The sequence below is a fragment of the Elephas maximus genome, chromosome 16 (genome assembly GCF_024166365.1).
Source record: "Elephas maximus indicus isolate mEleMax1 chromosome 16, mEleMax1 primary haplotype, whole genome shotgun sequence".
NCBI classification, from domain to species: Eukaryota; Metazoa; Chordata; class Mammalia; order Proboscidea; family Elephantidae; genus Elephas; species Elephas maximus.
In genome coordinates this window covers 8,561,391-8,574,138 of record NC_064834.1, presented here as the reverse complement: position 1 = coordinate 8,574,138, position 12,748 = coordinate 8,561,391, and the positions used below count along the sequence as shown (strand labels likewise).

Sequence of the window (12,748 nt, the reverse complement as noted above, 5' to 3'; positions counted from 1 at the left end):
AGCTCTCTTTCCCAGGAGCTGGTGCCAAGCAGGCTCCGTCTCCGAGTCTGGCGGGCCTCCAGGCGGCCTGTTTTGAGTGCTTCTCAGCAGCAGGAAGACGAACTTCATCGGGACTGGAAGAGACCCAGCAAAGGGCCTCTGTCCGCTTCCAAACGAGGTTGGCCCCTCCAAATGCACCCAGGGACAGGTTGCTCCCATGCGCAGTGGCAGGTCTGGGCTCCTCTGCCAGAGCCTCCTGCTAGCCACTTTTGGGGGTAATCTGCATATGGGGGGTTAGCAGTTAGAAAGCTCAGGCGAAGACCCCCGGCTGCGCAGGGCTCAGTCTCATGGGATCTGTACCACACCAGCCAGGTAGGGGCCGTGGCTCTTAGTGAAGACTGAGGCAACAGAGGCCCAGTGAGGTGAGGAACTCTTCGAGGTCACTTGGTGCTTGAGGCAAAGCTGGTTTTGAACCCAGGCACTCCGGCCGCAGAGCCTGGTTGCAGCTCTTCATTCCCTGGGACGTCCTAGCTCCTCCCAGCCAGAAGCCTCAGTCCTGGCCTTGCCTGCCCCTCTTTCCACGGAGCGCTGCTCCCGCTCTGCAGAGGTGGAGGCTCAGCTCCTCGTGGGCATGCAGACGTGAGGTGGGTTTATTCTGGCCAGGGCACCCAGGAAGAGTCCAGGTGCTAGGGTAGGGGTGTGTCAGAGGGGCTGGCAGGGGCTGACCTGATGGCTTGGGGAGGAGCAGCTCCATCTGCAGACAGATGAGGCCGAGAAGGTGAGGGAGGTGTTGTTGCTGGGGCCTTCCTCCTGTCCTTTAAAATGTCTCACTTGGCAGAACCATCTCTCTAAGGGACAGTACCACCCAATCATCCCTTGGCTTGACTGTTTGATAGGACTACATCTTTGCATGGCATTCTCTGTTCCCTGTGCCACCTCCCTTGCCTCCCCCATTGGATTCCTCACCATTCATTCCTTGCTCCAGACAGACCCTGTCCATTCATGTCCCTGCTCTCTGCTTTGGTTTCTGCTGCTTCCCTTGGCAGGCCGAGTCTGAGGCGGCGCTTTCTGAGTGGCTCCCTCAGTGTCCTGGAACATGGGCAGAGGTGGGAGAGGCAGCACCATAGGAGAGGAAAGGACAGGACGGTTCCTTAGCTCCCTCACACTGAGATCCTTGAAGCCACATCCCCAGCTGACTCGTTTGACTGTTTCTCAGAATGCTTGTGGGTCACGTGGATGAAGGAAAGAATGCAGGAACCGAGGGGTGGTGGCAATGTGGCTGGGCTGGGAGTCAGAAGACTGGAGTCCCTTTTTCTTTAGCATCTCAGTAGGTGAGGAAGTACCGTCCTACACATCTGTGCCATCTTATTTTGATGCCTTGGTGTGTTGCCCTTGCAGAAAACATTTGCGTTTAAACGGTGGCCTGCATTCTCCATGCAGGAGACCTGGGTTCAATTCCTGACCCGTGCACCTCATACGCAGCCGTCACCGGCCTGTCAGTGGAGGCCTGTGTGTTGCTATGGTGCTGAACAGGCTTCAGGGCCACTTCCAGGTTAAGACGGACTAGAAAGAAAGACCTGATGACCTCCTTCTGAAGGTCGGCCAATGAAAACCCCACGATCACAACGACCCAGTTGTAACTGCAATCCGCGGAGCAGGACCAGGCTGTGTTTCGTTCCTTTGTGCGTGGGGTCACCATGGTTTGGGGGCCAGCTTGATGGCAGCTAACATAAACAATAGCAAAGCCTTCAAAAGGAACATCTGAGTGATGGGGGAATTTCAGTCACTGTTTCAAACCCGCTGGCAGGGAGGGCTCTCAGACGGGCCTCATGTATGGGCGGCACCCTTGGGTGGGAGGGGTTGCTCTCTGGCAGCTGGTCTCATGGGACCTCCCTTTGTCACCCTCACCTGGACCTGTCCAGGGAAGCATGGCCCTTCTCCTTTGTTCTGGGCCATTGGGAAGGTGACATTTTAAAATCCTGTTAATAGGTGACATTTATTTAATGCTACATGTGGACACTGAATGGAGCGTTTACTTACGTTACCTAATTTGATCTCCCCACGGCCTTTGTGGGGGGGCTGTGAGCATCCCACCAGAGTCATCATGGGAACCTCATTTGTCTCCACATCTGGCTCCCTCAGGAGGGGCTATATTTGCCTAGGCGGGGACCACACCTGAGTCTGCTCTCTATGCTTAGCACTAGGCATACTTCTGCTAGAAAGTGGGTGCCTCATGCTGGCTGGTCACCCCATGGGGTGAGTGAGTGAACCCCTGTGTAAAAATGGCATGGCGGGGGCATCTGATCTCCTCCAACTTCACAAGGGGGAAGGAGAATCAAGACCAACGGCCCAAGGCTGATTCCTGTGAGGTGGCGCTCAGACATGCCTCTTCTGTCCAACCTTTTTACCAGTTCTGATGCCAGCCGTCCTTCCCACGGTGCTCTCTACTTCTCTGCTGGGGTCCTTAATTCGTTGCAATGGCCACACAGAACTCACAGACCATATTCACAGTTGTGGGGTTTATTTGGGAAGTAATGGGTTACAATTCTGGATCAGGAGTGACTCAGGACACAGTTCTTTGGTCAAGACAGCTTCTTGGCTGTGCCCACAGGCAATCCTCACCCTGGCCCTCGGCTTCTCAGCCCCTCAGCCTGGTCTCTGCCCTGCTTGGGAAAGTGTTAACAAAGCTCTTTAGTTCTACCAGTGAGTGTCTGGGGGCATCCCACTCTGCCATTCAGCCTTGGCACCTATAAGCGCTCAGATCGTTCACTCTGTGGTTCAGCAAACCCACTGTAATTGCTTTGCTCCGTGGGCTGGGAAATCCACTGTGCTGTCTCCTGGTTCTGCTGCCACTATTTCTCTGCCACTGCTTCTCGCCATCTTGTGCTATATCCAGTGTTACAGCTCTCTCTCTGTCTCCTGGGTCTAGGAGGTCCTCAGTGCAGGACCCCTAGCCCAAAGGACACACTACTCTCCTGTCTGTTCTTGGGGGTAGTGAGGTTCCCTCTTTTCACCTCTGGGATGACTCTTCCTAAGCCCAGCAGGGTGGCAAAACTGACCGATCCCTTCGTTAGGGTTCCACATACCTTATTTGCACGGTCCCACCCCCACAAGAGTGCCGTGTGCCTTACTTGCATTATTAGCAAGATATCCAATCCTCTTGGTGCATCATCTGCATCTAGTCCCACCCAGCCGTTGGGTGGGAGTTCCAAGAACATGGTGAGAAAGGCCACATAAAAGTGATCCATCGCACTGCACTCTGGGATTTGGGTTCTTCCCGTGGCCATGACTCAAATCTCATTTGAGGACAATTGATCCAGTCCTTTAATCTGAAATGACAAAGGAAGGTCTGAAGTAAATATGTGTGTATAGCGTCTGCACGTGTGTATGCGTATGTGTCCGTGGACGTGGGGCACACTGGTCATGATTAGAATGTGAGCTCTGGGGCCCTACTGTTTGAGGGGTCCTGGCTCTCTGCATCTTTTCAACTAAATGATGTGGGGCAAGACATCCAAACCCTCTGAGCTTCAGTTTCCTTTTCTATAACAAGTTGTCAATGTTAGCTGATGTTGAGTTGGCCCCCAACTTGTGGTGACCCCATGCACAACAGCTCAGCATCCTAGCAACGAGCAAGCCTCTGACAGCTGGGTCGCAGCTGTGCATCAGGTGTGTTGGCCAGGAACCTAACCTCAGTCTTGAACATGGAAGGCAAGAGCTCTGCCCCTGAGCCACCAGCGTCCACTTTCTGTGACGTAGGAGTAATGATATCTACCTGACAGGGCTGTTGTGAGGATTAGTGAGTTCTTGCATATAAAATACTTAGAATAATATCTGCACGTGGCAGCTGGTAAGGGGTAATTGAATACATAAGAAATATGTTCACTATTGTGACTAGTAAGTAGTTAGGGATAGAGGGATCTAGACAGACAGAGAGATGGGTATATAGCTAACGGCTCATGGCAACTGGCCTTGTAAAGCTGTGACTCAGATATTTCCCTTTTCAGTGCACCTCAGCTTGTTGGTCTCATGCACGGTCTAGCAGAGCATGCGAGAGCAGCTAAATTGTCTGGCTCACTTGAGCAGGGGGTGTATTAATCGAGAGGCTACAAGAGAGAAGGGGCAGCCCACAAAGAGACCTTGTGGTCGTGGTGACAGGGTGCTGAAGGGTAACACAGAGTGGACTGAGTGGCCTGTGGCAAGAGGGAACACGACCACGGCCTACCATCAGCACAGGACAACAGGACAGCTGACCAGGTGCCTTCTCTACCCAGAGCCCCCACCCTAAAGTCACCGGAAACGTAGACCAGTCCCTCAGAAAAGGGGAGATGGAAGGAGGAAATCCCTGAGTTGACTGAATTGTAACCTGAGTTACTGAGGAGAAAACCTGAAGTGATTGAATTATCTGGGATTGGCTAGGTTAACGTATCTGCTTTCAGGGAGAGCAGGGGTCAAGACAGGAGTTAAGTGCAATTATAGGAAAATAATGAAATTATATTTTTTTCATACATGCTTATGTAGTTTATAAAATTCTTACCACCATATATGTCTGTATGTTTTCCTTCATGTATATAGTTTCAATATACGTGCATTTGTGTGTGTAATAGATATAAACTTAAAGAAAGAGAATAAACCAAAGTATTGTCATGGGTTGTCTCTGGGTGATGAGATTAGGGATGGCATTTTGTTTTCTTTAATACACTTTTCTGTATCTTTCCAATTTTCTCCAGTAAACACATACTGCTCTTATGATCAAAAGAGAACATGATTGTATGGCCGTGAACTGCGAGTCCATCCTGTCCTTGTGGCCAGGCAAATGGGCCTGGAGGTGGTGTGTGTCAGGTAGTAGGAAGGCTTTAGACTCAAGGCTCTGTGTCCCCAGAATCCCTCCCTTTCCTGAGCATCCCTAATGGGGCCATTTCACACATGTTCTCATGTAGTCAGAACCCCATGGGCTGTGTCAGGTATGAGAATTCCTCCAAGAAGACAGACAGCTTTCAAAACCATCCCACAGTGCCAGCAAGACAAGGGTTTATCTCCACTTTACAGGAGAAAAAACGAAGGGCAGGGGGGTCTAGTGACTCGTCCGTGGCCACATGTCAGTGAGTGGCAGAGTCAGGGCTGGAACCCAGGTCCTCTGACCCCAGGCCCAGAGCGTGCATCACAGCACACGCCTCTGGTGGTCCTCAGGAGGATGGGATGGGGGATTTACAACTCAGAGGGTTTTGTGACTTGTCCAAGGTCACAGAGCCAGGAGCAGAGTTGGAATGAGAACCCTGATGCTGAATAGAAAGAACCTAAGAAAAGAGCTGTGGTCTGGGAGAAGAGGGCAAAAAGAAGCAGAGAAACGAGAAGAAAGGAAAGATGACAAGTGCTCCTAGATTAAAAAAAAAAAAAACAGTCTAGTGTGTGTGTGTGAGTGTGTAAGTGTAAGTGAGTGTGTGACTGTGTCAGAGTGTGTATTTGTGTGACTGTGTGTGTGCATGTGTGTGTGTGCGAGTGTGTGTTGGGGTGAGGGGAATGGTGCTGTGGTGTGGGGAGAGACAGGAGGTGAGAATGACAGGAGCGGCGCAGAGGGAAGGAAAAAAGAGACAGATGGGAAAGAGTCTGTGAAAGCCAAAAACCTCAAGTCAGACAAATGTTTATTTTATTTAGTGTTGATAACAGGGAAAATGCTGATGGAAACTCACATACAGCACAGGCCAGTGCCAGCTCCTCCTACTCCAGCGGAAAGTGCGAGAACGTGCCCCCCTAGCAGGGCAGGCCCCGACTCGGCTGGCCACAGCCGGGCACGCTGCCCATCAGGAGAGCCCACCTGAGCAGCTGCAGCAGCAGGAGGACGCTGCGAGGGGCCCGGAGTGGGGGCCTGCCGCTGTTCCTCTCCTCAGAGCTCCAGAGTCCGGGACTGTACAACGGACACAGCCATTCCCTCTCCATCCATCTGCCAAAGCCACTGGAAGGGCTTCACTTCCGGCCAAAATGGAATCACAGGGGCCGGATTTACCCCCCTCCCTGAAGCAACAACCACTACAACAAGAGAAGGATAACGTATATGAACCTGCAGTTTTCAAGGCAGTGCACATCAGGAAACAGTACTGTGATCTCAGAGGGATGGGACACCCTGAGGCGAGCCCTGTGACTGTCCCAGCTACCTGCCTGGAGAGTTTCAGGCTGTAGCATAAGCAGGGGACCAGGATGGAGCCTGGCGGGCTCTCCGATTTGAGGAGATGGAGCTCAGAGTCTGGGGAGACCAAGGTGGCTGAGGTTCACAGAGAGGAGAGGCACACAGAGAGAACCTCAACACCTTCGGAAGGGCCTCCTGAGTATTCAACAGAGTTCTCATCAGCCCAGGCATGTGAGGAAATTACCCAAGGCCGGGGGGAAAACCATCCGCAAGGTTAGAACAGAGCATGGCGTTCATACCCCTGTGTGTGAATAGTTCCTGTTCCTACCACTCAGACTGGAAAAACACATAATTCGCAGGGCATAGAGTAAGAGCTTGGCTGCTGATCAAAAAGTCGACAGTTCAAACCTACCAGCCTTTCCTTGGAAACCCTATGGGGCAGTTCTACTCTGTCCTGTAGGGTTGCTATGAGTCGGAATCAACTTGACTGCAATGGATTCGGGTTTATAGTACTCTAATGTTCTGTCCATATTCAAATTTTTCTGCTTGTCCAGAAAAAAAAAAAATGCCTTTTTTTTTTAAGTTGCTTTGCTTGAATCATGTCCAAACTAGGCCCACTCTGTATGTGGTTGTCACGGATCTGATTATAGCAGCAGCCCCAGCCCTGCCTTCTTTTTCATGCTTTTGATGTGATGAAGAACACGGGTCTGTTGTCTACAGAATGTTCCACATTTGGGATTTGGCCAACTCCATTCTTGTGCTGGTGTTGAACTGGGTCCTCTATCCTTGGTATTTCCTTACACTGGATGTCAGATCTAAAAGTTTGACCAGATTCAGGTTCAATATTTTGTCAAGAATACTTCATAGGTGGTGTTTGCCTCTCATTCAAATTAATTTTGAGATAGCAACAGTCTACGATAATTCACGATTGGCTCTCAGGACCAGCTCCTTACAGCTGCTGGTAGGGCACAGCCTGGAACGCTAGCTCTAGTTCAGTTCTTTGTGTTCCACGCAAGACAGCATATTAGAATGCATGTGGGTCAGAATGGTGTTCACATACGGAGAACCTTGAATCCGCCCTTATTAAAAAATCTTCAAACTCAGACCCTTTTTTTAAACTTCATATTTGTAACAAATAATAGTGACATAATGGTGTGTCGCAACCCTAAACCACTGAATTATCCAGTCCTGAAGGGTATATGTGGATTCTGAGGCTGTTACATATGGGGACTGCAAAGCAGGGTGTCCGGTTGTCTTGGTTGCCTAGTACTGAGGGCTTTCCCAGGATTGGGGCTTTCAGTGCTAAGACAGGAAGTGTCTGGGGTGACCCCAGCTGGGTTAGTCAGCCTGCAAAGTGAGGATTTGTCTAGAAGCTGGGATTCTAAACAAGCAAGTGAGTATGTCAGAAATGGAACGGCTTTAGATGTGATCCTGTCTGAGCCCTGCTTGTACCAACTGGGAAATTTCTGGTTGTCTGGTCTTTCCAGTGATGGGGACCTCAAACCCTCTTCTTAAGGTGGCCATTTCATTGATAAATAAATCTGGCTATGAGAAAATATGGTCTCCCTGTAAATCCCACAAACCCATTTGTCAGCTTGAATTCTACCCCACGAAGCCAAGAAATTGATGTTAATCAGCTAATCAGACCATTGACGTCTGCACCATGTACCCTACAAGCAAACGCCCCAGTTCATCACTAGTCATGATTTTATGTCCCCTAGCCCCACTTTCCCCAAAACCACTTTCCTCTGGACATAGCCCAGGTCTTAGTACAGGGGGGTCACTGGCCCCAGATCAGAAGCCCCAACTTGAAGTACAATCCTACTACACGAGGGTCACTTGAAGTACGAGAAGTACAGAAGCCCCAGCTTGAAGCACAAGCGGACCCTGTACAGTGGGTCCTGCCTTCTGGAATCCAGACCCCCAGGCATTTCCCCACTTCCTGCCTCCAAGCTTTGCACAATCGACTGTCGCTCTGTGCAGGGGAGAAATGTGCCATCAAAAGAGAGACCTCGTGTGTCCTTGCACCCTTTCAAGAGGCGGGAAGGGGAAGTGCGTGTCCAACTCCATCCATTAAGGCTGAGCCAGCTATTTAACCCACTTAAAAGCAGAGCCAGGAATTTAACTTCTAAATGTTCTTTACCTTCTGAAATCAAATCACCTCTTCGTCAGCCCCATTGTCGAGCAGACATTCTCATTGGCATTAATGCTGCAGCTTTTCCGGAAACTCTTGTGTGGGATGGAGGTCAGGGTTTTATGGTCTCAGATACATTTCCATCACAAGCTGAGTGATTGTCCTGGGGACTAGCTGGCTCCCTCCAAGATGCCTCTCCCGTCTGACCTCCCCATCAGTGCCATCCTCTCTGCCGTTTCCCATCTCCAGGATTCCCAGAACAACCCCTCAACATGTCCCTGCTTCCGATCCTTCTGCAGTCCATCCTGGGGGGGGGGTGCCCCAAGCCTATTTGCCTAAATGCCTATTTCATCCTAACTATGCCCACTCCAGAAACCCTGATGGTGCAGTGGTTAAGAGCTACGGCTGCTAACCAAGGTACTGGCAGTTCAAATCCACCAGGCGCTCCTTGGAAACTCTATGGAGCAGTTCTACTCTGTCCTATAGGGTTACTATCAGCTGGTTTTGGTTTTATGCCCACCCCAAAACCCTGGTAGGGTAGTGATTAAGAGCTACGGCTGCTAACCAGAAGGTTGGCAGTTCAAATCTACCAGGCGCTCCTTGGAAACTCTATGGAACAGTTCTACTCTGTCCTGTAGGGTTCCTATGAGTTGGAATCGACTCGATGGCAATGAGTTTGGTTTGGTTTTTTTGATGACCAACCCAACTCAGGCTCCGCAGCCTGTCTTCCAAGGGTCTTCATTCCCTGGATCCATGGACCTGGCCAAGCTTACTCCCCCCTTGGCCTCCGCCTTTCTTCTTCTGAAACTAGTCAGATTCTCTCCATTCCTACTTGGGTGTTGAATGTATACATCTTTCTAGGCCGATCTCCCACAGGAAGTCTTCCCTGGCTACCTTGACCTTCCTCATTGACCTTTTCAACCTCCCGCCCTGACCTCAGTGACGCACAAACCCTCACAGAACGCTTCTTCCCCAGTGAACCTTTCTCCTCTTCCTGGCTCATCAGTAAGTTCCTGGAGAGGTGGGGCCATCATATCTGTGTCAGAGCAGTTAACAAAAAAACCCCAAAACCAAAACTGTTGCCAATGTGTCGGTTTCGACTCATAGCAGCCCTATAGGGCAGAGTAGAACTGGTTGTTGGATTTGAACCGCTGACCTTTTTGTTAACAGCTGAGCTCTTAAGCTCTTAAGCACTGTGCTTTGTCAGAGCAGTTAGGGCTCACCCTGCATCTCTAGCTTCCCTTTGGGGCTTCGAACAGGTTTGCCCAGTTCAAACCCCTGCTGAGAATTTGCCTTTCCACTCCAGATATACTGAATCAGGATCTACAGTTAAACAAGAGCCCCAGGTGATTCTTATATATAATAAATTTTGTGATCCACTGCTCTGCTAGTGTTTCTTAGCATTAGTCCCTAAATAGTGGCATCAGCATCCCTTGGGAACTTGTTAGAAACGCAAATTCTCAGCAGGGGTTTGAACTGGAACCAACCCATTCCAAGCCCTGCCTCCCTCGCAGTCAGCAGGGCCATGTGAGCAGTTCGAGCCCATAGACTGTGAGCAGAAGCGACACGTGTCATCTCTTGGCTGAGACAGTTAAGAGCTAGCATGAGACCTTCTTAGTCCCTTTCTGCAGCAACCACAGATGCCATGTGATCCAGATGGTACAGCTACCAGCTGACAGATCCTCAGTCAGCCTGGTTCCCTGAGCGACTGTGTGGATCAGAGCTTCCTGCTGGCAGCATTAGACAGACAACGTAAGCAAGAAATAAACTCTATTCTGTTAAGTTTCTGAGATTTTGGGGTTTTTCTATTGTAGCATCTAGTATCACTTGACATTAATACAACATCCCTTTGTTCCCACTCCCCAACAGCCTCCACTTCTTTTTGTCTGACAGCCCTGAGTGCAGGATGGGCCCCGAGTGTTGATTCAGTAAATGCAGTTTTTTAGTCTAAGAGATTGGTTTCACGGGAAGGTAACTGGAACATGGGACTGGTAGGTGGAAAAACTTAAGACGCTGTTCTCAGCAGCAGCACGCCCAGTGAAAACCACACTTGAACTTAACTTCCTGGATAGGCAACCGTCTATCCTGGCCTCATTAGCCAAACCCTGGAGGCCAGTTACATGCTGACTTAGATGCAAAGCCAGAACTGGGATTCCTTTTGGTGTGTGGCCTTGGGATAATTACAGACCTCTCAGAGCCTTGACTTCCAAATCTGCAAAACGACCAAATGATGTCAGAATTCCAGAGGACCTGGAGTCCCAAGCTCTGCCATTCTAGGAAGGCCAGCATGTTCCCCGGCAGATGGGGACTTCTGGATCAAACACAACAATGGCTGTTTAAGTGCGATGCCCAACTTCTGCCCCCCACCTCAGCTCCTGGAGATTTTAAGTAAAGAAGGTAAAGCTGTGGTGTAGCAGGGAGAGCCCCTTACCAGGCCCACAAATCTGTAGACCACGGCCCTGCCAAAGGTCTGGTCATTGTGTGTCCTTGGATTTGGGAACAGGCAGGCGAAGTGGGCCTGAGCTGCACGGGAGCGTGCACAGGAGATGCCTGCTCTCACCATGATATGAGCAAGAATTCCCCACTCGACTGTAAATGCTTTGGGGGTTGTTGCTGAGGCTATTTCTCGTTTCTATTCCCATTTCAATTCCTGTTCCTATACAGAGCCTGGCCCAGAGGCAGTGCCCCACGAACGTTTATTGACTTCATCTGGGATTGGAGACGGCCCTAACAGTGGAGTATGTAAGCTGAGCCTGGGTGGGCCCCAGGTGAGGATTCAGTGGAGGGTGGAGGGTGTCCTGAGCTGGGAAGAGAGCAGATGAGACGATCAATAGATCTGTCCAGGGCTGAGGTTTGTCGGGGGTCCTCTGGGCCAGGCTGAGTGGGGCACCTGGGAAGACAGCTTTCTGGACTGTGCAGGCAGAGGCCAGGGCGAGGTGAGGTGCCTACATGTTGCGGTGGGATGCCTGCAGCACATATTCTGAGCATATGTTAACCTTGGTGCTTGGCTGCTGCCAGGAAGCTGTCACAGGCATTTAGCAGAGGAAATGGCATAGGAAACATTCCTGTTGTACTGTGGGGCACAGTGCAACTCAGGGGGCAGGTACAGTGAGGGGCCGCTGGCGCAGGGGCAGGGCAGGAGGAGGCCAGCACCAGCAGGCGTTAATGATATTCATAATGTCTGACAGCCACGGCACCGTCCCTTCAGCTATCAGGTGGGATGAAACACAGCTGACATTGGTCAAGCACCTACTGGGTACCAGTTGCTGGTTTTGGGTCTCCTGCATCTGTTGTCTCATAATCCACCTGGCCCTGCGAGGTGGGCATCAATCTATCCACTGAACGGATGAGGAAGCTGACTCTGAGCCTGCCCGACTCCAAGCTTAGGCCAGTTCTTTGGTGCCATGAATCCAATGAACCCACCGAGGAGGTGGGGGACTGCACATGACACTACTTGGATGCTCCTTTGGGGTCATACAAGCAGTGCGAGTCTAAATGAGGATGGTTTAATCTGGCCAAGGTCTTGGGAAAAGCCATTGACACTTGTCATTGGGGTCAGTCTGTGCGGTTTTCTTCTTATGAAGGATATGCATTTCCTTTGCCTCTTACTCTCCTCAGTGGAGTCCCTGTGAGGTGCAAATGGTTAATGTGCTCTGCTGCTAACCACAAGATTGGAGGTTCGAGTCCACCCAGAGCTTCTCAGAAGACAGACCTGACGATCTACTTCCAAAAAATCAGCTACTGAAAACCTTACGGAGCACAGTGCTACTCTGATACACATGGAGTCACCATGAGGCAGAATCAGGTTGATGGCAATTGGTACTCTCCCCAATACCAAACACAGCATACATATGTCACACACACAACACACCACACACATGTGTGTACATGGGTACACACTCTAAAGCACCACACACACATGCACAAGTCTCTCCACTCACGTGTGTGAACACATAGTTGCAGTGATGCGCAATAACGAAAGACCCACACACACAGGGTCATACGCTCACACACATTTAGCCACGTAGCCTCACTGACTTTCATATACATCACCCACACGTTACACACACACACACACACACACACACACACACACACGCCCTCTGTGGACATGCTCACCCACACACATGACAGGTTAGTGCACACACACAGCAAACACACATTTGCACAAGTACCCACAGCCTTGCTCTTTCTCTGAGGAAAGAAACTCTATCTTTAAAGGAGAGAACAAGAAAAGGAAGCCGAGAGTTCTCAGCTGCTTTTTGCCATCCCCCACAGCTCTCAAAGACAATCATCTGTTTTATGCAGGAAACAAACCAGAAAGAGGGCAGGCAGGAGGGGGCCTGGGGCCTGGCAGAGTATCTCTCTAGGGGTGAACTAGCTGACATCTTTACCACTCTGGATATCAGCTTCCATGGCAGCCAGGTGGGGATAAACCCCCTTCCCACCCCCTCACACAGCCCCTGGGAGCCCCAGTGCAGGGAGGTGGAAGACATTCAGACAATTCCTGAATG

The 12,748-nt window shown here is 50.6% G+C and overlaps 1 protein-coding gene across 1 annotated transcript in view; it reads left to right on the top strand.

The window, feature by feature from the left end:
• The window catches only part of RPS24 (ribosomal protein S24), a 574,280-nt gene that overhangs the window by 441,407 nt on the left and 120,125 nt on the right, over positions 1 to 12,748 (top strand). The window lies entirely within an intron of this gene.